Below are 25,050 nucleotides of genomic sequence, written 5' to 3'. Positions count from 1 at the left end.
CATAGTTTTGTGTGTCTTATACAAAAACATATGGAGATTAAGAATCAAAGAGGCAGTTGAATTTATATGTCTGAAACAGCAAAACGAGTCTCTGAATTTTTCCCTTTCATCCAGCTGTTTTGCCATCATAGAGCTAATTTTAGAAGGCGTAATCTTCTTATAAAATACACGTAGTTAAGAAAAGTAGTGGGTTTTTTTGTGACTTCTAATTCAGAGTCGTACAGGGTGTTTAGTTTCTGAACTAAGCCAGCAGACCGAGAATAATCTGAATCATAAGTCTAAGGCTAAGCCAAGAAACTTTTAGCTAAAGAATCATAGTGAGCTTTCATAAGAGTTGAACTCCAGATCCTTTTTATTAATGGGCTTTAAAATGCAGATAAACTTCCAAATAAGGTTTTCCTTCAATCTGGGAAAAACTAAATGAAAATCATAGTGTGAGATAGATTATTCTTTCCTGCAAGTTCAATGACTACATTTGCTTTGTTATGCATGTAAGAGGAATATATGTGGTTACTTATTCTTGCTGGAGACTTCAATAGTTGCTTTCGTTTGCTTTCGTTTTTCTGATGAGAATCAGCAACAGGGACACATTGCCTTTTTGTTTTTTTTTTTTGAGCAATAGTATTTTTTTTAATATAAAGAGTCAAACCCAAGAGTCCAATCCAAATGAAATAATTTAGACCACAAAGTCCAGACTAATTTTCCCCATTTCTCAAAATAACTAGAACTGAGTACACATCAAATCTTCACTTTTCTTTGCATTATATAGACACTCACAAATGCAAGAGATTCTTCACTTTTCAGGTCAAACTTTCACCATCCTTTGGTCCTGTTATATGTAACAGGTGAACAATCACTTTTCATTATGAAACAAAATAGATTACGTGAAGACAATTTTATGTAACTTCTTACAGCTTCAAGTGCTATATAAGGAAGGATTTAAGAGTGCTTATATATAACAGCTTATTCGGTACATGAGTTTCTATTAAACTACTTAACACAAATCTTAATTTATAGAAAAATTCAACCAATGCCAAGATCACCTAAAGTAAGTTATTCCAACCAGTCAAGAAATCAAAAATTTTGCATAGAAAAAAAAAAAAAAAAAAGCAAAGGAAACTGGTATTCTATATTGCCCTGGAATCGTGCTTATTCTGAGGGTTCAGTTTCACCTAATTGTCTTAAAATAGTGCCCCCAGTCACACAATTAAAACTATTTGATAGAGTATGAGACTGATGATTGGCTGGATGCACTGTGTGTGGTTACGAAAGCCCTATTACTAACCTGTTGGCCACTGGCATGTGACATTTTTATATAATGTCAATTTTATAAATGTCTACCCACAATTGCTGAAAAAAAAACTTCAAAAAAATTGTTCAAGTTTCCACATTAAAAATAACCTTATGCATGTAGGAATGGAGAAAAATGTGGAAAAGTTACTCCCACTAGGCTGGCCTTGAGTGGATACACTGTGTTTACAAAATATTTTGAGATGGCCAGATAAGCAGTACTAATGGCAGCATATTACACAGTTATCATGAACCATGTGTAGCCTAAGGAGAATTTTCAGTGTATCAGGGTGGCCCACATGTTGCTATTTATCATTTCAATTTCATATCAGAAACAAAACTGAGGAAAAAGAAAACACTTTGAAACCCAAGCAAGTCATCTGGGGCCTAAGTAATGAGGCCTCTTGAAGAAAAAAAAAAATGAGAGAGAAAGAGATTAACGCATTTTTGACAAACAGGCTTTGGTTTCTGAGCACTACTGCAGCTATTAAATTCACGTGCTAATGGAGTTCAGGTAGGTAGACATTTACAGTAAGTTTTTACCAGTAACTTTTACCAAGTAGTTGTGCACATACATTTTCTGAAGCTGCATTTTAGTGACATAAAGTAACACTTTAGACAATAGGATTATGTCTTAGTTGCACTGCTATGTCTGAATATTACAGCAATTGAGAACTCTGATACAGAGAGGGTAAACCGCCACTTAAAGAGTAACATTCTCCTGAAAAGGCAATACCTTTCCTTACAAGAAGCAACACATGAAGTCTAGTAGGCATGGTTTCATATATTCCATTTTGATTGCTTAAGGTTTCAACTGGGCAGTATTCTATTTCAAGGCCATTCTGTTGCAAAACCTTGTTCTGTGGTTGTAACATAGCTGCTGTGTCTGTTGCAAACTAGAGAAGACAGGAGGGGGGGGGGAGAGAGAGAGAGAGAGAAAGAGATTAGGAGGAAAAAAGTATTCTTTATATATTTATTTATTTTTGAGACAGGGTCTCATTCTGTTGCCCAGGCTGGAGTGCAGTGGTGCTATCATAGCTCACTGCAGCCTCAACCTCCTGGGTTCAAGCAATCCTCCTGTCTCAGCCTCATGAGTAGCTGGGACTACAGGCATACACTATTATGCCCTGCTAACTTTTTTCATTTTTAATAGAGATGGGGGTTTCACTATATTGCCCAGGCTGGTCTTGAACTCCTCAACTCAAGCAATCCTCCCACCTCAGCCTCTCAAAGTTCTGGGATTACAGGTGTGAGTCACCACACCTGGCCCAGGAGAAAAGTATTTTACGTAACTTTCACATGAAGGTTTTTTAGTAAATAACCAATTTTTTTTTTTTTTTTTTTTTGGTGGCTGTTGTTGTTTTGAGACAGGTCTCACTCTTGCCCAGGCTGCAGTGCAGTAGCACAATCATGGCTCACTGTAGCCTCGACCTCCTGGGACTCTGGTGATCCTCCCACCTCAGCCTCCCAAGTAGCTGAGATCACAGGCATGGACCACCATACCTGGATAATTTTTTAAAGAATTTTTTTGTAGAGACAGCTTTGCCATGTTGCTCGCTCAGGCTGTTCTCAAACTCCTAGGCTCAAGTGATCCACTTGCCTCGGCCTCCCAAAGTGTTGAGATTGCAGGTATGGCCAGGCATGGTGGTTCTCAGCAACTTGGGAGGCCGAGGTGGGTGGATCGCCTGAGGTCAGGAGTTCCAGACCAGCCTGGCCAACATGGTGAAACCCCCGTCTCTACTAAAAATATAAAAGTATTAGCTGGGCATGGTGGCATGGGCCTGTAATCCCAGCTACTTGGGAGGCTGAGGCAGGAGAATCACTTGAACCTAGGAGGTGGAGGTTGCAGTGGGCCAACATCACGCCACTGCATTCTAGTCTGGGCAACAAGAGGGAAACTTCATCTCAAAAAAAAAAAAAAAAAAAAAAGATTATAGGTGTGAGCCACTGAGCCTGTAAACAAAAAAAAAATTATAAGTTCTCTGAGCTTCTACCCTGAATGAGCCCTGTTTTTATTAAAGATTAGGGTGGTTAGCTCCTGCAGAGACTCTACAGTTTAGGATAAAACAGGATTAAAGACAAGTACTCATATAAATAAATGATTCTCTTTTTTATAATATGAGAAAATTATGAAGACTAATGGAATAACAACAGTTGATCATCATTTATCGAGTACCAATAAAGTGTATGATCCTAGACAATTCCTTTTGAGGTTTCAGGGTCTGAGATGGGGTTTAGGATTAAAAATGAGAGAAAAGAAATCTATTACATAAACTAATTGTCTCGGGTCAAGGTTATTATTGGCTGACTGAAGAAAGGGAGTATGTCTGTGGAATTTCCTTTGTAAATGCCTACTTGTGTGGATATATGTAGACATCTGACTGTTTTTGATAATGGTGATAATTAACAATCATCCTATACAAATACATAGGTTGTTATAAACTATGTACTTAAGAACTGGGACAACTGTTCACAAAATGAATGGCAGGTAGTGTAATAAAAGATCTGAGATGTCCTTGAAACAATTATAGGCTTGATTATAAAATACTCAAAAGGGGAGAATGATTAATATATAGTTGGAGTTGTTTCTGGAGTGGAAGGAAGGTAGTTAGTTAAAAAGCAAACAAAAAATAGTCAGGGTTTTCTCCCCAGTATCCCTGAATCTGGACTAGGATTTGTTAATATCTTAATAATTTCTCAGGTGTGAATAAAACAAAAAACAAAACAAAATAAAAAATAAAACAACCACCACCACCACAACAACAGCAAAAAAACAGTCCTTCCATGAGTTACTTCATGTCCAGGCCTTCTACTCAAGTCCTCATCCTATGCAAAAATTCTCTTTCCTTGATTTAGAGATGGGGTTTCACTGTGTTGCTCAGGCTGGTCTCAAACTCCTGGGCTCAAGTTCACCTCAGCCTCCTAAGTAGCTGTGACTACAAGAGCCTCCTACTATGCCCAGCTGGCTAAAAATAAAATTCCTTTTCCTATTCCCTCTGAAGTTATATATATTTTTTTGTTTTTTTAATAGAGACAGGGTCCCAGTCTGTCACCCAGACTGGAGTGCAGTGGTGCGATCATGGCTTACTTCATCCTTAAACTCCTGGGCTCAAGTGATCCTCTTGCCTCAGCCTTCCCAGTAGGTAGGACTACTGGCATATACTACCATGCCCAGCTAAAGTTATATATATTTAAAAAGGACCTTACAAAAGTTTCCCAGAGGTATCTCCACAGTTCTTGAAAAAAAATTAGCATTGTAACTTCCCATTTCAAAAATGTAGGCCAAAAGGAAAAATATTGAGTGAGGTTTCTTAGGTCCCAGGTATGAAGTTTCCTAGGAATGATAAGCTAATAATCATGGTACAAAGCTTTGCACAGTCTCTTCACAAACAAAATATATATCACTAGTGTCTTTCTTGTTTCAGTCCTGGAAAATGACAAATTTTACTCGACAGCTGCTTAACATATGGAACAAAACCTTGTCTCACAGGCAGTGCACTCATTTAAGCCATACATCTTTCTCTGTTGATTCAAAGTGACAGTAGTGACAAGAGCAAAGTTTTTTGGAAGATATTTTCAGAGCCACTCTAGTTAGCAGCTTAGTTATATCCAGTCTAGATGGCATTCTTTTTTACCCATGTGAACTTCTGCTTCAGTAATTCAAATTCTTTGAATTCCTTGGTTCTGAGAACTGGGGTGGGCATTATCGATTTCTCCCAAAAATTTCATCTGTAACTATTTCCAATAGACTCTAATCCCCAAATGTACTGATTTCCACTTCCCTGTTGCTTTGGAAAACTCTATATAACATTGATTAGAGTCTATTTTGCATTTGGTAGTTCCTTATAAATAGATTCACTGTGTTCTCTAAGTATGAATATTTGTTTTACATTGATTGTTTTTAGATATAGGACTTACTAACATTCTAAAATTCTGCTTTTCCTTAAACATGTGCCTTAGTTGAAGTACTAATAAAGCTTCTAAATTAGATTTTGTAGATCATAGTAAATTTACATAGGCAATGTGTTAGACTTTGCATATGTTTTGTAGAATATAAAACCAAACCTAAGTAAGTAAAACTAAACAATCCAGCAGGGAACTCTCCTAAAGCTGCAACCACTTCTTACCCTAAATTATAGTTTCATTACTGGCCATACTTTCATTCTGCTTACTTTTTTTAGTTTCTTCCTTAGATCTATTCCTTACATATATTTACAGATTATAACACTAACCTCTACCGACTTTCTCCTTCTAATGCAACTTGGCCAGTTTCACTGAACTCCTTTCTTTTTTTTTTTTTTTTCTTCCCCTTTTTTTAAGATGGAGTCTTACTCTGTCACCCAGGCTGGAGTGCAGTGTCACGATCTTGGCTCACTGCAACCTCCGCCTCCAGAGTTCAAGAGAGTCTCCCGCCTCAGCCTCTGGAGTAACTGGGACTACAGGTGCCCACCACCATGCCACGCTAATTAAAAGGCAATAAAAAGATCATTGCTATTACATTCCTGAGTCTTCAGGCCACTGCCTTTTGTATCATATGGGGCACTCAGACTTCAACAAGGTCAGGTGCGGTGGCTCACACCTATAATCCCAGCACTTTGGGAGGCTGAGGCGGGTGGATCACTTGAGGCCCAGGAGTTTGAGACCAGCCTGGCTAACATGGTGAAACCCCATCCCACTAAAATACAAAAATTAGCCAGGTGTGGTGGCGACAGAGCAAGAGCAGCCTGGGTGACAGAGCAAGACTCCATCTCAGACAACAACGACAACAAAAAACCACAATGTCATACCTACAGAGTCAACTAAATACCCCTGCTTGGGTTTTTTGTTTGTCTATTTGTATTTTTTAATACTCCTGTTTTGGTTTCAAAGAGTACAACTGTTTTAGAGCAGGGAAGTTCAGAAAATCCTTTCTGTATCATTTTCACGGTAGAAAACATGATTTCATAATCATTCAATAGTTGACATATTTTCTTGTTTAAAACTTAAGAGGCAGGGCACAGTGGCTCATGACTTTATTCCCAGTACTTTGGGAGGCTGAGCTGGGCAGATAGCTTGAGCTCAGTAGTTGGAGCCCAGCCTGGGGAACACGACAAAACCACATCTCTACAAAAACAAAAAAATTCGAAAAATTAGCAGGGCATGGTGGCTCGTGCCTCTACTCCCAGCAATGTGGGAGGCCGAGGGAGGTAGATTGCTTGAACCCAGCTTGGGGAAACCTCATCTCTACAAAAAATACAAAAAGTTCAAAAAATTAGCCAGGCATGGTGGCGCACACCTGTAGTCCCAGTTACTCAGGAGGCTGAGGTGGGAGGATCAGCTGGACCCACAGGTCAAGGCTACAATGATTTATGATCCATCACTACACTCCAGCCTGGGCTACAGAGTGATACTCTGTCTCCAAAACAAAAACAAACAAAACCAAACAAAACAACTTTACAAAAGCTTATTCAATATAATTAGTCATCAGGATAATGTAAATTAAAATTACAATTATATATCATATTCCAATTAAAATGGGCAAAATTTCTTTTTTTAAATATAAATTTCTTTTTTTTTTTGGAGACAGTCTCACTCTGTCACCCATGCTGGAGTGCAGTGGTGCAATCTTGGCTCACCGCAACCTCCACTTCCTGGGTTCAAGTGATCCTCCTGCCTCAGCCTCCTGAGTAGCTAGGATTACAGGAGCGTACCACCATGCCTGGCTAATTTTTGTATTTTTAGTAGAGATGGGGTTTCACCATGTTGGCTAGGTTGGTCTCAAACTCCTGACCTCAAATGATCTGCCTGCCTCGGCCTCCCAAATGGTGGGATTACAAGTGTGAGCCACTGCACCTGGCCAGATTATTGTATAGTTTTCCATTGCAGGACTATACCATGGTTCTTCTATTGACAGGCATTTAGTTTTTGTCCAATCATTACTATGAGCAATAAATCAATGAACATCCTAGTAGTGTCTTCTGGTGCAGGGGTTTTCAAGATTTTATGGCCAGTACTCACAGTGAGAAATAATTTTACATTCAGAGCTTGTACATGCATACATGCCTGGGAAGTAGACTCTGAGACAGGGATTCATATGCAGGACATTTATTGGGGATTGTCTTGGGATCAGCACCTGCATAGAAGTGAAGGAAGCAGGATTGGGTAAAGGCAGAAGTTGGGCTGCAATGAAGTGGCAATAAAGGCCTCAGCTGATTCCACACTAGTTGGGATGATCCCTGAGAGTTATTTCAAATTTGGACATGGGGATCAGGCCTTTATATACCTGCAGTCTTCAGGCCTATACCTGCAGACCAGTTACTGGATACAGTTGCACCCAGGAAGCTCTCTGGAGAAAGCTCTGGAGAGGACTCAGTTAAAAGCTGTTGGCTGCCAACACTCCTAACAGCTAGAAGAATGGATGCTTCATTATTGGAGAGGGAGAATCTAGGTGGCACACCATGATAGCTAATATATAGCTATATAGATATAGATATAGATAAAAAAATTTCACAAGGCAATCCTTCCCATTATATTTTCTGTTCTATTTCATTTTAATATTAAGGGAGGAGACCACCCCTTATATTGTCTTATGCCCAATTTCTGCCTCCAAAGAAAGAACAAGTGAAAACTAAAAGGCAGAAATGAAATCCACAAGCAGACAGCCCAGCGCCACACCCTGGACCTGGTAGTTAAAGATCGACCCCTGACCTAATCGGTTATGTTATCTATAGATTACAGACACTGTATAGAAAAGCACTGTGAAAATCCCTATCCTGTTTTGTTCTGATCTAATTACCAGTGCATGCAGCCCCCAGTCACGTACCTGCTGCTTGCTCAATCGATCACGACCCTCTCACGCGCACCCCCTTAGAGTTGTGAGCCCTTTAAAGGGACAGGAATTGCTCACTCGGGGAGTTCGGCTCTTGAGACAGGAGTCTTGCCAATGCCCCCAGCCGAACAAACCCCTTCCTTCTTTAACTTGGTGTCTGAGGAGTTTTGTCTGTCGTTTGTCCTGCTACATTTCTTGGTTCCCTGACCGGGAAGCGAGGTGATTGGTGGATGGTCGGGGCAGCTCCTTAGGCGTCTTAAGCCTGCCCTGTGGAACATCCCTGCGGGGGACTCTGACCAGCCCGAGCGACGCAGATCATGAGAGTAGGCATTTGCCCCAGTGGGATGCCTTGCCAGAGCAGTGTGTGGCAGGCCTCCGTGGAAGATCAATGCAGTGGCTGAACACCAGGAAGGAACAGGCACTTGGAGTCTGGACATCTAAAACTTGGTAAGACTAGTCTTTGAAACTTGCCCACTCCGTTTGAGTGGAAGCATGGCCTGATCATCCACGGCGTGCCTTTATCGGCACTTTGGTTTTGGTTTTGACTTGGTTTGAATTGCTTGACAGGATTGGTGTTGGGAACTTGCCTACTCCATTTGAGTGGCAGCGTGGCCTGATCACCCACGGTGTGCCTTTATCAGCACTTTGGTTTTGGTTTTGACTTGGTTTGAATTGCTTGACAGGATTGGTCTTGGGAACTTGCCTACTCCATATGAGTGGAAGTGTGGCCTGATCACCCATGGTGTGCCTGTACCGGCTCTTTGGTTTCTGTTTTTGACTTGACTCAGATTGCTTGATATTTTGGTTTTGGTTTTGACCTGGCTTGGATTTCTGGATACTCTGATTTTGGTTTTGATTTTGGTTTGGTGCAAACTGCAAAAGTGTGTGTGTGCCCTTTTTACCTGTTCTTTATTTTGTGGTGTACCTGCGGTGTGAGCGTGGTGTTTTGTCTCGAAGAAGCATAGGTCAGGCACAAATAAGCCTACCCTACTAGGAACTATGTTGAAAATTTTCAAAAAAGAATTTAAAGGAGACTATGGAGTACTATGACACTAGGAAAACTTAAAACTTTGTGTAAGACAGACTGGCCAGCATCAGAGGTTGGTTGGCCATTAGAAGGAAGCCTGGACAGGTCCCTTGTTTCAAAGGTATGGCACAAGGTAACCTATAAGCCAGGGAACCCAGACCAGTTCTGGTACACAGACACTTGGTTACAGCTGGTTTTAGACTCCCTGCCCCCAACACACAGTGGTTGAGAGAACAGCAGCATAAGTGGCTGGCAGAGGCAAGGAAAGACCAGCAGAGAGAGAGAAAGGAAAGAGACAGAGAGGAAAAGAGGCAAAGAGAGAGAGGAAGAGACAGACAAAGAGAGAGTTAAGGAGAAAGAGAGAGAAGGAGAGGCAGAGAGAGAGAGAGACAGAGAGAAAGAAAGAGAGGCAGAGGGAGAGAAGAGACAGAGGCAAAAGGAAAGTCAAAGAGAGAGTGACAAAATCAAAGACAGAAAGAAAGAGAGTACAAGTAGTTAAGAAAAGAAAAAGTGTACCCTATTCCTTTAAAAGCCAAAGTAAATTTAAAACCTACAATTGATAATTGAAGGTCTTCTCCGTAACCCTATAACACTCCAATACCACTTTGTTGTCAGTGTAAACAAAGGCGTATCCCAAAAGCACTGAGGCCTTCCTATCAAAAATCCTTAACCCAGTAACCCATGGATAGTCCAAATGCATTCAATCTGTAGCAGCAAAATGCATTCAATCTGTAGCAGCAACTGCTTTGCTTAAAAAAAAAAAAAAAAAAAGGTAAAAAATAACTTTTAGAGGAAACCTCATTGTGAGCACACCTCACCAGTTCAGAAGTATCCTAAGGATTAAAAAAAAGGAAAAAAAAGGAATTTATATAAAAAGAGTATTATATGGTAAATTCTTGTCCTGAAATAAATTAACTGGTTGTTTAAAGAAAGAAATATTTGTAATAAGTCAGAAAGTTGAGGCACGTTGGAATTGTCTGCGAAAGTCAGAAAGAGAAAATGTTATAAAAAAGAATTTATGCAAAAAATGTTGTATAATTTAAAAGTAACTAGGCTTCCTGAATGTAAAACTATTGGAAAAAGAAACAGTTTATGTGCAAGGTGTATAAGAAAAATAAAATATACCTTTGGTAAAAGGATTATAAGGAGGCATAAGAATGTACATTTTTACCTATATTAAAAAGTAAAAAAAAATTATTGTTTTGAACGTTTAAGTAAGTTTTAAAACATTAATTGTAAAGAAAATTTGTGTGTAAACATATTAGCTAAAGTTAAAGAAGTATCATACAGTTTTTCTGTGAACTGGACATTAAAGTAAAAGCATAACAGGTTTTTCTTAAAGCACCAACCTGCTCTTTAGCAAAAATTATAAAAGGTTAAAAAGAGTCTATAAAATCTTACCTTATGGTCAAATATTTAAAATTAGATAAATATGTCTACAAGGTTTTATTAAAATTAGGTTTAACATTAATAACACACTAATATAAAGATAAAATTTAGCTTATGTGGTATAAAAATCATATGAGAAGCATTGTTAAATGTAAAATGATATTTGGCTTTCTTTGGTTTAAAAACTAATAAAAAATAGCTGTTAAAGGAAATTTCTCAGTAAAAAGGCACTAAGGACTATAAAGTCCACTGCCAAGGTCCCCCCATTTAAAACAAAAGGTCAATTTCTTAAAAATTATATACTTGGTTTATCTTCCACTTTCCTTTCTCTCAAAAACTAAAAGTCTTTTAGCACATGTACCACCCCTAGAATTTCCGGTAAACCAGCACCAGCCTGAAAATCACGTTCTCATCAAAGGGTGGAAAGAAGAAAAACTCGAGCCAGCCTGGGAAGGCCCCTACCTTGTACTGCTAACCACCAAGACTGCTGTTCACATGGCAAAAAAAAAAAAAAGGAGGGACTCATCACACCTGAGTCAAGAAAGCACCACCCCCTCCAGAGTCGTGGGCCATAGTCCCAGGGGATAATCCTACCAAACTAAAGTTAAGAAAAATTTAACTATTTTCATCTATTCTATTACTGTTTCTTTTTTCCTCATTCTATTGCTGACCATCTAGTTATTAACATAACCAAGTCAGTTTTGCCTCAAACCGTTGCATCTAATGCTTGCCTTGTTATACCCTGTGAGGACTTGCCAAGTCAAAGACAGCTTCCTACTTCAGAAAAGTACTTCTGTCCCTCCTGACTGTCCTCAGACTGGGCATTAGTAAACTAGGACCATTTAATCCGGGGAGATTTCGATAAAGACCCCAGTGCCAACCAGGAGTCTTGCCCCCAGATTAGAGCTTTCAGGCCATAGTTGGTCCAACGTTCTATGGACCACTAAAGAGCAAGGATGGACTGCCCCAACTGGTTTTTGTAATTTCCTAAAACCATACATTCGTTTTACTACAGGATCATAGAAGTTAAAGAATAGAAGTTAAAGACTTAAAACAAACTTTAGCAATTAAGACAGAATACCAAGATGCAAATGTCTGGTTAAAATGGATCAAATATTCCATCTGCACATTAAACAAAAGCAATTGTTATGCTTGTGCACATGGCAGGCCAGAGGCCCAGATTGTCCCCCTTCCACTAAGGTGGTCCTCCAGTCGACCAAGCGTAGGCTGCATTGTAGCTCTTTTCCAGGATTCTACAGCCTGGAGTAATAAGTTGTGCCAAGCTCTCTCTGCTACATCCCAAAGTCTGGCACCTGGCGGGTCAGCCCCTGAGGGCCATCCAGCCTCCATCTCCCAACACTAAGTTCACTTTGTGTCTCTCACAACAAGGAGGAAACTTAGCGTTCCTTGGAGACCTGAAAGGATGCAGTGAGCTTAAGAATTTTCAAGAGTTTATCAATCAGTCAGCCCTTGTTCATCCCTGAGCGGATGCGTGCTGGTGTTGTGGTGGACCTTTCCTGGGCACTCTGCCGAATAACTGGAGTGGCACTTGTACTTTAGTCCAATTGGCTATCCCCTTCACCCTGGTATTTCATCAACCAGAAGGAAAAAAAAAAAAAGAATAAGACATCATAAGCGAGAGAAGCCCCTTATGGGTCTTTTGATTCTCATGTCTATTTAGACGCAATTGGAGTCCCACGAGGAATACCAGATCAATTTAAAGCTTGAAATCAAATAGCCGCAGGATTTGAGTCAATATTTTGGTAGGTGACAGTTAATAAAAATGTAGATTAGATAAAGTGCATCTATTACAACCAACAGCAACAAGCTTTTCACGCATTAAAAGAAAAACTCATGTTGGCCCCAGCCCTGAAGCTATCTGACCTGACAAAACTCTTTACACTCTATGTGTCAGAAAGAGAAAAAATGGCAGTTGGAGTTTTAACCCAGACTGTGGGGCCCTGGCCAAGGCCAGCGGCCTATCTCTCAAAACAACTAGATGGGGTTTCCAAAGGCTGGCCCCCAGGTGTAAGGGCCCTAGCAGCAACGGCCCTGTTAGCACAAGAAGCAGATAAACTAACCCTTAGGCAAAACCTGAATATAAAGACCCCCCTATGCTGTGGTAACTTTAATGACTACCAAAGGACATCATTGTTTAACAAATGCTAGATTAACCAAGTACCAAAGCTTGCTATGTGAAAATCCCCACATAACCACTGAAGTTTGCAACATCCCAAACCTCAACACCTTGCTCCTGGTATCAGAGAGCCCAGTTGAACATAACTGTGTAGAGGTGTTGGACTCAGTTTATTCTAGCAGGCCCAACCTCCAAGACCATCCTTAAACATCAGTAGACTGTGAGTGGTATGTGGATGGAAGCAGCTTCGCCAACCCCTGCAAAGTGACTCTGAAGAAGACGACAAGCCCTGCTCCAGTCACACCCGGAAGCTGACTGGTCCATGCACGGCTGAAGCGTGAGAAAATTCATCGCAGGACTCATTTTCCTTAAAATTTAGACTTTTATAGTAAGGTCTTCAACTGACCTTCCTCAGACTGAAGACTGTTCCCAGTGTATACATTAAGTCACTGAGGCAGGACAAAAGGTTGCTACGGTCCTATTATTTTTTATTATAAGTGTACTGGAACTCTAAAAAGAACTTGTTTGTATAATGTTATTCTATACAAGGTATGTAGCCCAGGAAATGACCAACCTGATGTGTGTTATGACCCATCTGAGCCTCCCATGTCCACAGTTTTTAAAATAAGATTAAGGGCTGAGGACTGGTGGGGGTTCATAAATGATAGGAGTAAAGTGTTAGCCAAAACAGAAAAAAAAGGGTACCCAAACAAGTCACCTTAAAATTTGATGCCTGTGCTGTCATTAATAGTAATAAGTTAGGAATAAGGTGTGATTCTGTTAATTAAAAGAGAGGCTATATGGCAGAAAATAACATCTGTCATAAATCAGGACTGTGTGGAAATAAATGGAAATACTGGTCTTGTGTCATTTAGACCACTTGGATTAAAAAAATAAAAAGGATCCAGTCCACCTTCAAAAAGGAAAAAATGACCCTTCTTGTACTAAAGGACAATGTAACCCCTTAGAGCTAGTAATAACCAATCCCCTTGATCCTCGCTGGAAAAAAGGGGAGCGTGTGACCTTAGGAATCGATGGGGCCAGACTGGATCCTCGAGTAAATATCTTGGTTCGAGAAGAAGTTTACAAATGCTCTCCTGAGCCAGTGTTTCAAACTTTCTAGGATGAACTAAATGTACCAGTACCAGAAATTCCAGGAAAAACAAGAAATTTGTTTTTGCAATTAGGCGAGCATGTAGCCCAGTCTCTCAATGTCACTTCATGTTATGTATGTGGAGGAACTGTAATGGGAGATCAATGGCCATGGGAAGCCCGAGAATTAGTACCTGCAGACCCAGTTCCTGATGAATTCCCGGTTCAAAAGAATCACCTGATAATTTCTGGGTCCTAAAAGCCTCAATTATTGGACAAGATTGCATAGCTAGAGAAGGAAAATAATTCACTTATCCCGTAGGACGACTTAGTTGTCTGAGACAGAAACTGTATAATGGTACCACAAAAACAGTCACTTGGTGGAGTTCAAATCACACAGAGAGAAATCCATTTAGTAAATTCCCAAAGTTGCAAACCGTGTGGACACCTGGAGTCCCACTGGGACCAGACAGCCTCCACTGGATTATACTGGATATGTAGGCATAGAGCTTATGCCAAATTACCTGACCAGTGGGCAGGTAGTTGTGTTATTGGCACTATTAAACCATCTTTCTTCTTACTGCCCATAAAAACAGGTGAACTCCTGGGCTTCCCTGTCTATGCTTCCCATGAAAAGAGAAGCATAGCTACAAGAAATTGAAAAAATGATAAATGGCCCCCTGAGAGAATCATACAATATTATAGGCCTGCTACTTAGGCACAAGACAGCTCATGAGGATACTGGACCCCCATTTACATGATCAACCGAATCATACGGTTACAAGCTGTCTTAAAAATAATCACTAATGAAACTGGCAGAGCCTTGACTATTCTGGCCTGGCAAGAAACTCAGATGAGAAATGCTATCTATCACAACAGACTAGCTCTCAACTACTTGCTAGCAGCTGAAGGAGAGGTCTGTAGGAAATTTAACCTTACTAATTGCTGCCTACACATAGATAATCAAGGTCAAGTAGTTGAAGACATAGTTAGAAATATGACAAAACTGGCACATGTGCCTGTGCAAGTGTGGCATGGATTTGATCCTAGGGCCATGTTTAGAAAATGGTTCCCAGCACTAGGAGAATTTAAAACTCTTATAATAAGAGTTATAATAGTAATAAGAACCTGCTTACTGCTCCCTTGTTTGCTACCCATACTTCTTCAAATGATAAAAAGCTTCATCATGCCTGGGCACGGTGGCTCACACCTGTAATTCCAGCATTTTGGGAGGCCGAGGTGGGTGGATCATAAGGTCAGGAGATCAAGACCATCCTGGCTAACACGGTGAAAATCTCATCTCTACTAAAAATACAAAAAATTAGCCAGGTGTGGTGGCGGGCGCCTGTAGTCCCAGCTACTTGGCAGGCTGAGGCAAGAGAATGGTGTGAACCTGGGAGGCGGAGCTTGCAGTGAACTGAGATTGTGCCACTGTACTCCAAACTGGGAGAGGGAGCGAGACAGTCTCAAAAAAGAAAAAAAAAAAAAGCTTCATCACTACCTTAGTTCACCAAAATGCTTCAGCACAAGTATACTATATGAATCACTATCATCTGTCTTGCAAGAAGACATGGGTAGTAAAAGTGAAAGCGAGAATGCCCACTATTGAGTCTCAAAGAGGTGGAATAAGGGAGGAGACCACCCCTCATATTGTCTTATGCCCAATTTCTGCCTCCAAAGAAAGAACAAGTAAAAACTAAAAGGCAGAAATGAAATCCAAAAGTAGACAGCCCGGTGCCACACCCTGGGCCTGGTAGTTAAAGATCGGCCCCTGTCCTAATCGGTTATGTTATCTATAGATTACAGACACTGTATAGAAAAGCACTGTGAAAATCCCTATCCTGTTTTGTTCTGATCTAATTACCAGTGCATGCAGCCCCCAGTCACGTACCCGCTGCTTGCTCAATCAATCACGACCCTCTCATGCGCACCCCCTTAGAGTTGTGAGCCCTTAAAAGCAACAGGAATTGCTCACTCAGGGAGCTCGGTTCTTGAGACAGGAGTCTTACCGATGCCCCGGGATGAATAAACCCCTTCCTTCTTTAACTCAGTGTCTGAGGAGTTTTGTCTGTGGCTCGTCCTGCTACAATATAATGTTTGCTGCAACCCTTAGATTGATTTCATAATCTACTAACGGATCATGAATCACAATTTGGAAAAAAACTGCTTTAGAGTATATACCCAGAAGTGGAATTGCTGGATTGTAGAGTATCTGCATTTTCTTTGCTTTTTTTTTTTTTTTTTTTTTTTTTTTGAGATAGATTCTCACTCTGTTGCCCAGGCTGGAGTACGGTGACACGATCTTGGCTCACTGCAACCTCCACCTTCCAGGTTCAAGTGATTCTTGTGCCTCAGCCTCCTGAGTAGCTGGGATTACAGGCGCATGCCACTACACCCGGCTAATTTTTGTATTTTTAGTAGAGATAGGGTTTCACCATGTTGGCCAGGTTGGTCGCGAGGTATGTGTATTTTCAATTTTACTAAAATTTGCCAAATTGGTTTCCAAAAGAGTTGAGCCATTTGATATTCTCACCAATAGAACATGTGATTTCCAGTTTTTCCACCACAGCCTTGCCAACCCTCAGTATTGTCAGACTAATTAATGTTTGCCCATCTGATGGATGGGGTATATACATAGATATATATGTATATCTATATATATAATTTTTTTATTTTTTTTTAATTTTTTTGAGATTGAGTCTCGCTCCGTTACCCAGGCTGGAGTGCAGTGGTGTGATCTCAGCTCACTGCAACCTCTGCCTCCCAGGTTCAAGTGATTCTCCTGCCTCAGCCTCCTGAGTAGCTGGGATTATAGGGGCACACCACCATGCCTGGTTAATTTTTGTATTTTTAGTAGGGAAGGGGTTATCACCATGTTGGCCAGGATGGTCTCAATCTCCTGACCTCATGATCCACCCGCCTTGGCCTCCCAAAGTATTCGGATTACAGGCATGAGCTACTGTGCCCAGCCGGATGGGGTAATATATTAATAGTAAAGAATCTGAATGAAGCCCATCCTTAGGTGAAAGTTTACAAATATTCCTAATGTTGTAGTACACCAAGACTTACTTCTTGCTAGCTATCAACCACCAGAAAACATGCCTTTCCCTAATAATTAGGTAGTGTTCAATATTTAGTCTTGCAAAATAGAAATCTAATTTTACAAAATAAATCTTTTAGTCTTGTAATCTTTTCTAACAACTAGCAGAGTGCATTGTATATAATAGTACAAAGTAAAACATGTTTAGCTATGTGATTTGGGAAAACTCATTACGCCTTTCTGAGCTTTAGTTTCTTCATCTCCAAAATAGGATTTTCCTATGTATCCAGCATATTTCATTGGGAGTTTGGAATGCTGAATTCCAAGAACTAATTGGAATCTAGGAATCTGGATTCTAGTCCTAGCTCTTCTCATGCTATTGGGTGTACTGCATATGACTTTGGACAAGTCACAGAGGGAAAATGGTCACTTTTTGAAAATGAAATGGTCACTAGATGATCTCTGAGATTCATTCCTGCTAAAAATAATCCTATGCTCTGGATCAGAGAAACATGAAATCAATTTATGAGTGTCATTCTCATGAAGACATTATGATGTAGGTCAGATGATAAACTGTAAATCCATTTTTTAAAATTTCCTGTCTCACATTTAGCCCAATCCATGTAGCCCTAGCCTCGTGCAATTGTCTTACATGTTACCTAGAGTCTAACCTTGAGATTTTCCTTTGCAACTGATGACCATTTTTATTGCCCTAAGTATTTCAACTCCTGGCCCTACCCTTGCAGCAAACAGGGACTTACTTTACATGATCATCAGAATTTGAAATGGAAGAATATGTTTCTTGTCTCTTTTCGTAATGCCACTAATTCCCCATTCCCATTTAGCATACAGCTAGTTAAAAATGAATTGTATTATTAGGGAAATTGAGGCAGGAGGATCACATGAGCCCAGGAGTTTGAGACCAGCCTGTGCAACACAGTGAGACCTTGTCTCAAAACCAACAAACCAAAAACAACAACAATAACAACAAAAACAAAAATGACCTGTATAATTATATACTCTCTTTACTGACATCAAGGGTTCTGTGGATTTCTTTTCTTCAACTCTACCATCCATTACCTTCCAGAGAGCACTGCACAGGTGGGGAGCAGTTCGCACTGCCTGATTGTGCCATCTTTAAAAGCCTTTCTTTCAGCCAGACGTGGTGGCTCACGACTGTAATCCCAGCACTTTGGGAGACCAAGGTGGGTGAATCACCTGAGGTCAGGAGTATGAAACCAGCCTGACCAGCATAGTGAAACCTCGTCTCTACTAAAAATACAAAAATTAGCTGGGCATGGTGGTGCATGCCTGTAATCCCAGCTATTAGGGAGGCTGAGGCAGGAGAATCGCTTGAACCCTGGAGGCAGAGGTTGCAGTGAGCCGAGATCTTGCCATTGCACTCCAGGTGGGGCAACAATAGCAAAACACCATCTCAACAAAGTAAAAAAAATTTAAAGAAAAGAAAATGAAAGCCTTTCTTCAATTTGAGATCTAATATAGTCAAGTTAAAGCCTCATCTCAATTTGACTTCCTTCTGTTTCTCTTTTAGCATAATTTTAAACTATGTAAGTTATTATGACATAAATCTAATACATCAATAAGATGTTTATTAAAATTAAATCTGCCATTAAGATAATTACAACCAAATATGAATACTTGCAGGGTTATGAATGGGAAATGCAGAGGAAGGCTATCCATTTCTAGGAGATAATAAAGTGATGCTGACACTAGAGAGTCCAAAATAGCTTTGGGGGATTATTTAATTAACAAGGTAACCACCTTACAAGAGGCTTTAGAAATCTTTTTTGTTTTAAATTTAAATGTTTATTATTAAAAGTTTATTGTTCTCCAAATCTTGAATAAGCTAATTGTTAAGAGTTTCTCCTTTCTGGACTAACTTTGCCCTTGATTTGGCAAGCCTGATATAACTAATTGATCAATTTCTTTGTCTGCATGCATATATGTAGGAAAGGAGAACAAAATGCTTTTAGGGGCAGCAGCAGCTTAAATGCTTTCTCTCAATTAAGAGTCTTGAGTTGACAATCTGAAAGTACTGCAAATGAGACTATCTCCACCACACTAGAGAGGGGTAGGGGAGAGACAAGCTTAGGCTTGTCCCCTGCTCCTCTTAGGTAATATCAGGACTGGACATTGATGAGCTTTCCACCAGGAACAGAAAGAAAGGAGAGGAGGAAGCTAGCAATCTCGAATGATGTCTGGAACAACTGATCATATTTCTTTAGAAAGATCAGCCTGCCAACACAGGGATGGATAGATTGAAGAGGAAAAGAGAAGAGAGAGAAAATTTGGACGTGCGTGGTGGCTCACACCTATAATCCCAGCACTTTGGGAGGCTGAGGTTGGTGGATCACTTGAGGTCAGGAGTTCGAGACCAGCCTGGCCAACATGGTGAAATCCCGTCTCTACCAAAAATGCAAAAATTAGCTGGGGATGGTGGCATGCGCCTGTAATCCCAGTTACTCAGGAGGCTGAGGCAGCAGAATTGCTTGAGCCAAGATTGTGCCACTGCACTCCAGCCTGAGCAACAGAAAAAGACTCTGTCTAAAAAAAAAAAAAAGAGAGAGAGAGAGAGATAGGAAATCCAATTAGATGACTGCTGCAAAATTTCAGGCTAAAAAACAAACCTGAAAGATGTGGGTTTGAACTAGGTCAGTGGGAATGGGGATGAAGTGAGGGAAGATACTATTGATGGTAAGGAGATGACAACAATTCTTTTTCAAGATTGATTAGGTGTCAATGAATAAGGGAAAAAGAGGAGTTGATGACTCAGGTTTTGACATTTTTTTTTTTTTTTTTTTTTGAGATGGAGTCTGTCGCCCAGGCTGGAGGGCAGTGGCACAATCTTGGCTCACTGCAACCTCCGTCACCTGGGTTCTAGTGATTCTCCTGACTCAGCCTCCAGAGTAGCTGGGACTACAGGCGCATGCCACCATGCCCAGCTAATTTTTGTATTTTTGGTAGAGACAGGGTTTCACCATGTTGGACAGGCTGGTCTCGAACTCCTAAAAAAAAAAAAATTCAGCCTCCACAGGAGGCTTTAGCTTTTAGGTGCATGGTGACTTAAACTATAAACTATTCAGGAAATGAGAAATTATAAGAGTAACAGGTTTGGGGTAAAGATAATGACTTCACCTTTAAAATGCTGAATTTCAGGTATACTTAGGACTGAGCTATCTGGAGGCAGTTGAATATACAATCCTGGAGTGCAGGAGAGAGGTATGGACTAAAGACGTGTGTGTCTCCTATTCTGAGTGATTACATAGACAGAAAAGAGGAGGGCTTTTTTTTTTTTTTTTTTTTTTTTTTTTAGTTTATTCTCAATTACAGGTGTTTCCCCTTGCTGACAGAATTCCTTCAAGTCTTGACAATAAAAAGGGCATTCCTGTTGTGCACCCTTGCAGGATGCATGTCTGGGCCAATCAATAAAAAGAAAAGACTTGCGGTGTCTGATTTGTTCTGCTTCGGGTTTCCCAAATAGCCTAGCTGTAACAACAGTGCTGAGTTCATGAGAAAAGCTGACTCATATTTCCTGCAAGTCAGCACAGATATCCATCCTTCCAAAGAATTTGAACCTTTAGCCACTCCCAATGAGAGTCAAAGCATTGCAACAATTTATGAGCATCTCTTTCATTTGTTATATCTATTATAAAGATGCAAAGTGAAAACAAACACAAACACCTTTCCTTCCTTGTACCACCCTCAGCCCAATTCCCCAAACAACGATGTCCTCATCCTTCAGAGAAAGTCCAGCTTCTCTCAGGGTAGGTTCAAACGCCATCTATTTTGTCTATTTCGTCACCTTCAATTCTCACAATAAGAATTAATCACTCCACTCACCTGGGCTCTCAGAGCAACGAGTTTATCCATCTAGCATATAATTTGTCATAGTTTGACTTTCATTAAAGTTATATGCCTAGGAACATACTTTTTGCCTCTAATGTGTGCTTATCTGTCATTGTTTTCCTTCTGGGTCTAGCGCAGTGTTTTGTATACAAATGCTTTCTGAAGTGAATTTGTTAAAAGTTACGAAAATATTGTCTTACCACTTCAAGAAAATCAGAGGAGTATACTTGGTAGTCAATGACAGTTAAAATCCATGTTATTTTTAAAACAACTGCCCTGCAGATAATTTAAAAAGTAAAAATTCAACTTATAAGGAATTGCTGAAAGAGGTAAAATTAATTTGAGAAAAATGTTGAGAAGTCATCATTTTCAGAAATTTGAAAAAGTGCTGAATGACTCCTCAGATGGCCACCAAAAGGGCAGAGACAGCAGTGGCTTAGACTGCTACAGCTCTCCTGTCCATGGCCACTCTACTCAAGTACCAGGTTTAGAATTTGTATTTTTTTTTTTTTTTTTTTTTGAGATAGGATCTTGCTCTGTCACCCAGGCCAGACTACTGGGATGGGATCTTAGCTCATTGCAGCTTTAAACTCTCGCGTTCAAGCAGTCTTCCCAACTCAGCTGCCCAAGTAGCTGGGACTACAGGCATGTGCCACTGTGTCTGTTTTATTTTTATTTTTTAGTAGAGATGAGGTCTTGATATGTTGCCCAGGCTGGTTTCAAACTGCTGGGCTCAAGTGATCCTCCCACCTCAGCCTCTCAAAGTGCTGATACTGCAGGCATGAGCCACCATGCCCAGCCAGAATTACAGAATTTGTCACTTCTAACATGACTTTTCTTACTATTATTCTTGAAAATTGTTCAGATAATTTCTTTTTTCTTTTTTTTGCAACCTGTGCCTCCTGGGCTCAAGCGATCCTCCCACCTCAGCCTCCTAAGTAGCTGGGACTACAGGCGTCCACCACCATGATGGACTAATTTTTGTATTTTGGAAGAGACAGAGTTTTGCCATGTTGCCCAGGCTGGCAGATAATTTCTTTCAAAAATAATTTCATCAGGTTTGTGTTTTTAAGAAACAAACGGATAATTTGACCACATTGCTAATAAATTTTACTTTCTGGATTAAATACATTGGAATGTCACTCAAATGTCACTCAATGTTTCACAGTGACTACAATTTGTCAATGTGGATTCTGCTTTGGGATACATCTAAATAGTTTCTAATAGGCCACAGATCCCCGGTAGGTTTTCTCACCCATAAGGAAGCCTTGTAGCATAGCTATCAAGGACTGATTTATAGGCCAGGTGTGGTGGCTCATGGCTGTAACCCCAACACTTTGGGAGACTGAAGAGAGCGGAACACCTGAGGTCAGGAGTTCGAGACCAGCCTGGCCAACATGGTGAAACCCCATCTCTGCTAAAAATACAAAAATTAGCCAGGTGTGGTGGTGGGCGCCTATAATCCCAGCTACCCTGGAGGCAAGAGAATCGCTTGAACCCAGAAGGTAGAGGTTGCAGCGAGCTGAGATCACGACACTGCACTCCAGCCTGGGCAACAGAGCAAGACTCTGTCTTTAAAAAAATAAATAAATAAATAAGATTGCTCTATAGAGGCTCCAGGTTTTCATTTAAAGGCGTGAGAAATTTCTGGTATAGCAATTAAGGTACATAGATTTAACAGGTGGAGAGGATTAGGCTGTACAACAGCTTGCGCTTCCATTGCTTTAAATGGTTATTGGTTTCATCTTTTCCTTCATGCATCATTCAAACCACAGCATTTTAAAATAACTTCTAAGAAATAGCCAGATAGAGTTCCACATACAAAATATGACAATTTCAGAAATGGCATGGTGCCAAAATTTATTATCCAAAAAATTCTATTTGGCTTATGTCTACACTGTTAGAATCCTTTGCCCAAATCACATCTAGGGTTTAGGTTTAACTGTGACTACAGTCGCATATGCCTGGGGTGTTGAGAGGACTCCTGATATGACAGTTAAGGGGGGCTCTGAGGTAGGATTCTTCCTGGGTACACAGTCAAACGCTGCGTATTGGTTTTCTACTGTTTATTAATATTGTTCTTTAAGAAGCTATTTTCTCTGATTAAAAAAGCCTTCATGCCTTTTAAACTTCTGAAAGGTTTTAGAATCTGATTTTGTACGTGAAAGGTTTTAGAATCTGATTTTGTACATTACATGCAACTATATATCTATTTTAATTGGTACTCTGTAGATGAAAATATTTGTGTATATATGCACATATATATGTATAACCAACTAAAAGAGTGCTTTTGCTGCTAGTGGAATATTTTGATACACCACGCTACTCCTCAAAGAGGAATTGACCTGATACGTATAGCAACACTTACAACTAACGAAAGGCTAAATCTGTGTCCAATGGGTAAAGAACTGGAAGGGTTCCCAACCGGACTTTAAAAGAAGCTTTTTTAAGGTAGAGCACAATGGCTCATGCCTGTAAACACAGGACTTTGGGAGGCTGAGGTGGGTGGATCACTTGACCCCAGGAGTTCGAGACGGGCCTTAGGCAACATAGTGAGACATAGTCTCTAAAAAAATAGAAAAATTTGCCGGGTGTGGTGGTGGGCACCTGCAGTCCCAGCTACTCCAGAGGCTGAGGTGGGAGGATAGATTGAGCCTGGAGTAAGCCGTGATCAGGCCACTGCACTCCAGCCTGGGCAACATAGCAAGGCTCTGTGTCGAAAGTTTTTTTTACAGCTTTAACTGACATACAGATGACTACATATATTTAAAGTATGCAACTCGATAGTTTTGTTTTTGTTTTTTTTTTTTTTAAAGCAAAGTCTTGCTCTGTCACCCAGGCTGGAGTGCAGTGGCACAGTCTCGGCTCACTTCAGCCTCCGGCTCTGGGGCTCAAGCGATCCTCCCACCTCAGCCTCTCAAGTAGCTGCGACCACAGGCGCACGCCGCCACGCCCGGCTAATTTTTTGTATTTTTGGTGGAGACAGGGTTTTCGCCATTTTGCTAGGCTAGTCTTGAACTTCTCAAGCTAACCTCTTGCCTCGGCCTCCCTAAGTGTGTTGGGATTACGGGCATGAGCAAAGGAGTCTGGCCCCAGAGTTATTTTTATAAACTTTATAGCATGTTTCCCCTTAAAACGTGCTGAAGGCCGCGGGCAGTGGCTAAAGCCTGTAATCCCAGCACTTTGGGAGGCTGAGACGGGCAGATCACGAGGTCAGGAGATCGAGACCATCCTGGCTAACATGGTGAAACCCCGTCTCTACTAAAAAATACACACACAAAAAAAAAACCTAGCCGGGCGAGGTGGCGGGCGCCTGTAGTCCCATCTACTCGGGAGGCTGAGGCAGGAGAATGGCGTGAACCCGGGAGGCGGAGCTTGCCGTGAGCTGAGATCAGGCCACTGCACTCCAGCCTGGGCGACAGAGCGAGACTCCGTCTCAAAAAAAAAAAAAAAAAAAAAAGTGCTGAAGTACTTTTTTATTGTCCCTCTTCTCCCACTAAACTGCAGTTTCCTGAAGGTGGAGGTTTTCTGTTTCCCTCACCACTGTGCACCCTCTGTTTGAGCACCCTCTGTATCGATGATTGTTGACTGAATGAATACAATGAAAGAACTGGAGGTAGGAAATAAAGTTGTAAACTTAGTTAGTAAAAGGCTATGCAATTTAGGAAAAGTTGACTTTAAAGCAGAGTGATTTTTAGGGTCCTGTTTCTTCTTTTATTTGTCCATAGAATAACATCTAACATTTACTTAGTACTTTCAAGCACTATACTAAGTACTTCACAGGTACTATAGAATTTAACTCCCGAGCAACCCCGTTGGGGGGAGGTAATCAAGCTTTATTATCCTCATCTGTCAACAGCCATCAGTCGTGGAGAGCCAAAGTCAGGTTTAAGTAGGCCGTATCCAATTAATCCAAAGTAATGGACACCCCGTCAGTCAACAACTGGGGTTTTATCAACGTACTTTTCGGAGAAACCCCCTGAATTCCCCGCTTTACCTTTCTATCTTGGGACCGAAACCTACTCCGCGGTTGCTAACCCTGAGGGGAGTTTCCTGGAGAATCTGAGCACCCTTGGTGGAGAAGCTCAGACCTACGAACCGAGCAAGGCAATCTCAGGACTCCCGGAGTGCCGGAGAGGAAGGAAGAAACAGGTCAGTTGGCGCGAACTGGACTCTTGTGCTTCTGGGTTGCGAAAGGTGAAGGGACTGTACGCTTCGCCCACGCCAGCCTGAGGCTTGGGATCTCCTGACCCGACGGGGAACCACGGTGCGTTTCCCCAACTACACCGCACGTCACAGGCTAGGGCGATTTAGTCCCGCCCACCTTCTCCGCCCCCTCGTCAGTTTGGCGCTAGGACCCCACGACCCTCAACCCGGCCCTCTCCTCCCACTAGGGCCAG

The 25,050-nt window shown here is 41.0% G+C and overlaps 1 long non-coding RNA gene across 1 annotated transcript; it reads right to left on the bottom strand.

The window, feature by feature from the left end:
* Window positions 1–595: 595 nt before the first annotated feature.
* On the bottom strand, window positions 596–25,017 carry LOC103245461 (uncharacterized). Its single transcript, XR_005244062.2, has 2 exons — window positions 24,648–25,017; window positions 596–2,186 (listed from the first exon to the last, which is right to left on the bottom strand). It is a non-coding gene; the product is annotated as an uncharacterized lncRNA (long non-coding RNA).
* Between the last annotated feature and the right edge of the window lie 33 nt (window positions 25,018–25,050).

The sequence above is a fragment of the Chlorocebus sabaeus genome, chromosome 26 (genome assembly GCF_047675955.1).
Source record: "Chlorocebus sabaeus isolate Y175 chromosome 26, mChlSab1.0.hap1, whole genome shotgun sequence".
Lineage (NCBI taxonomy): Eukaryota > Metazoa > Chordata > Mammalia > Primates > Cercopithecidae > Chlorocebus > Chlorocebus sabaeus.
This window is presented reverse-complemented; position numbering and strand designations above follow the sequence as displayed.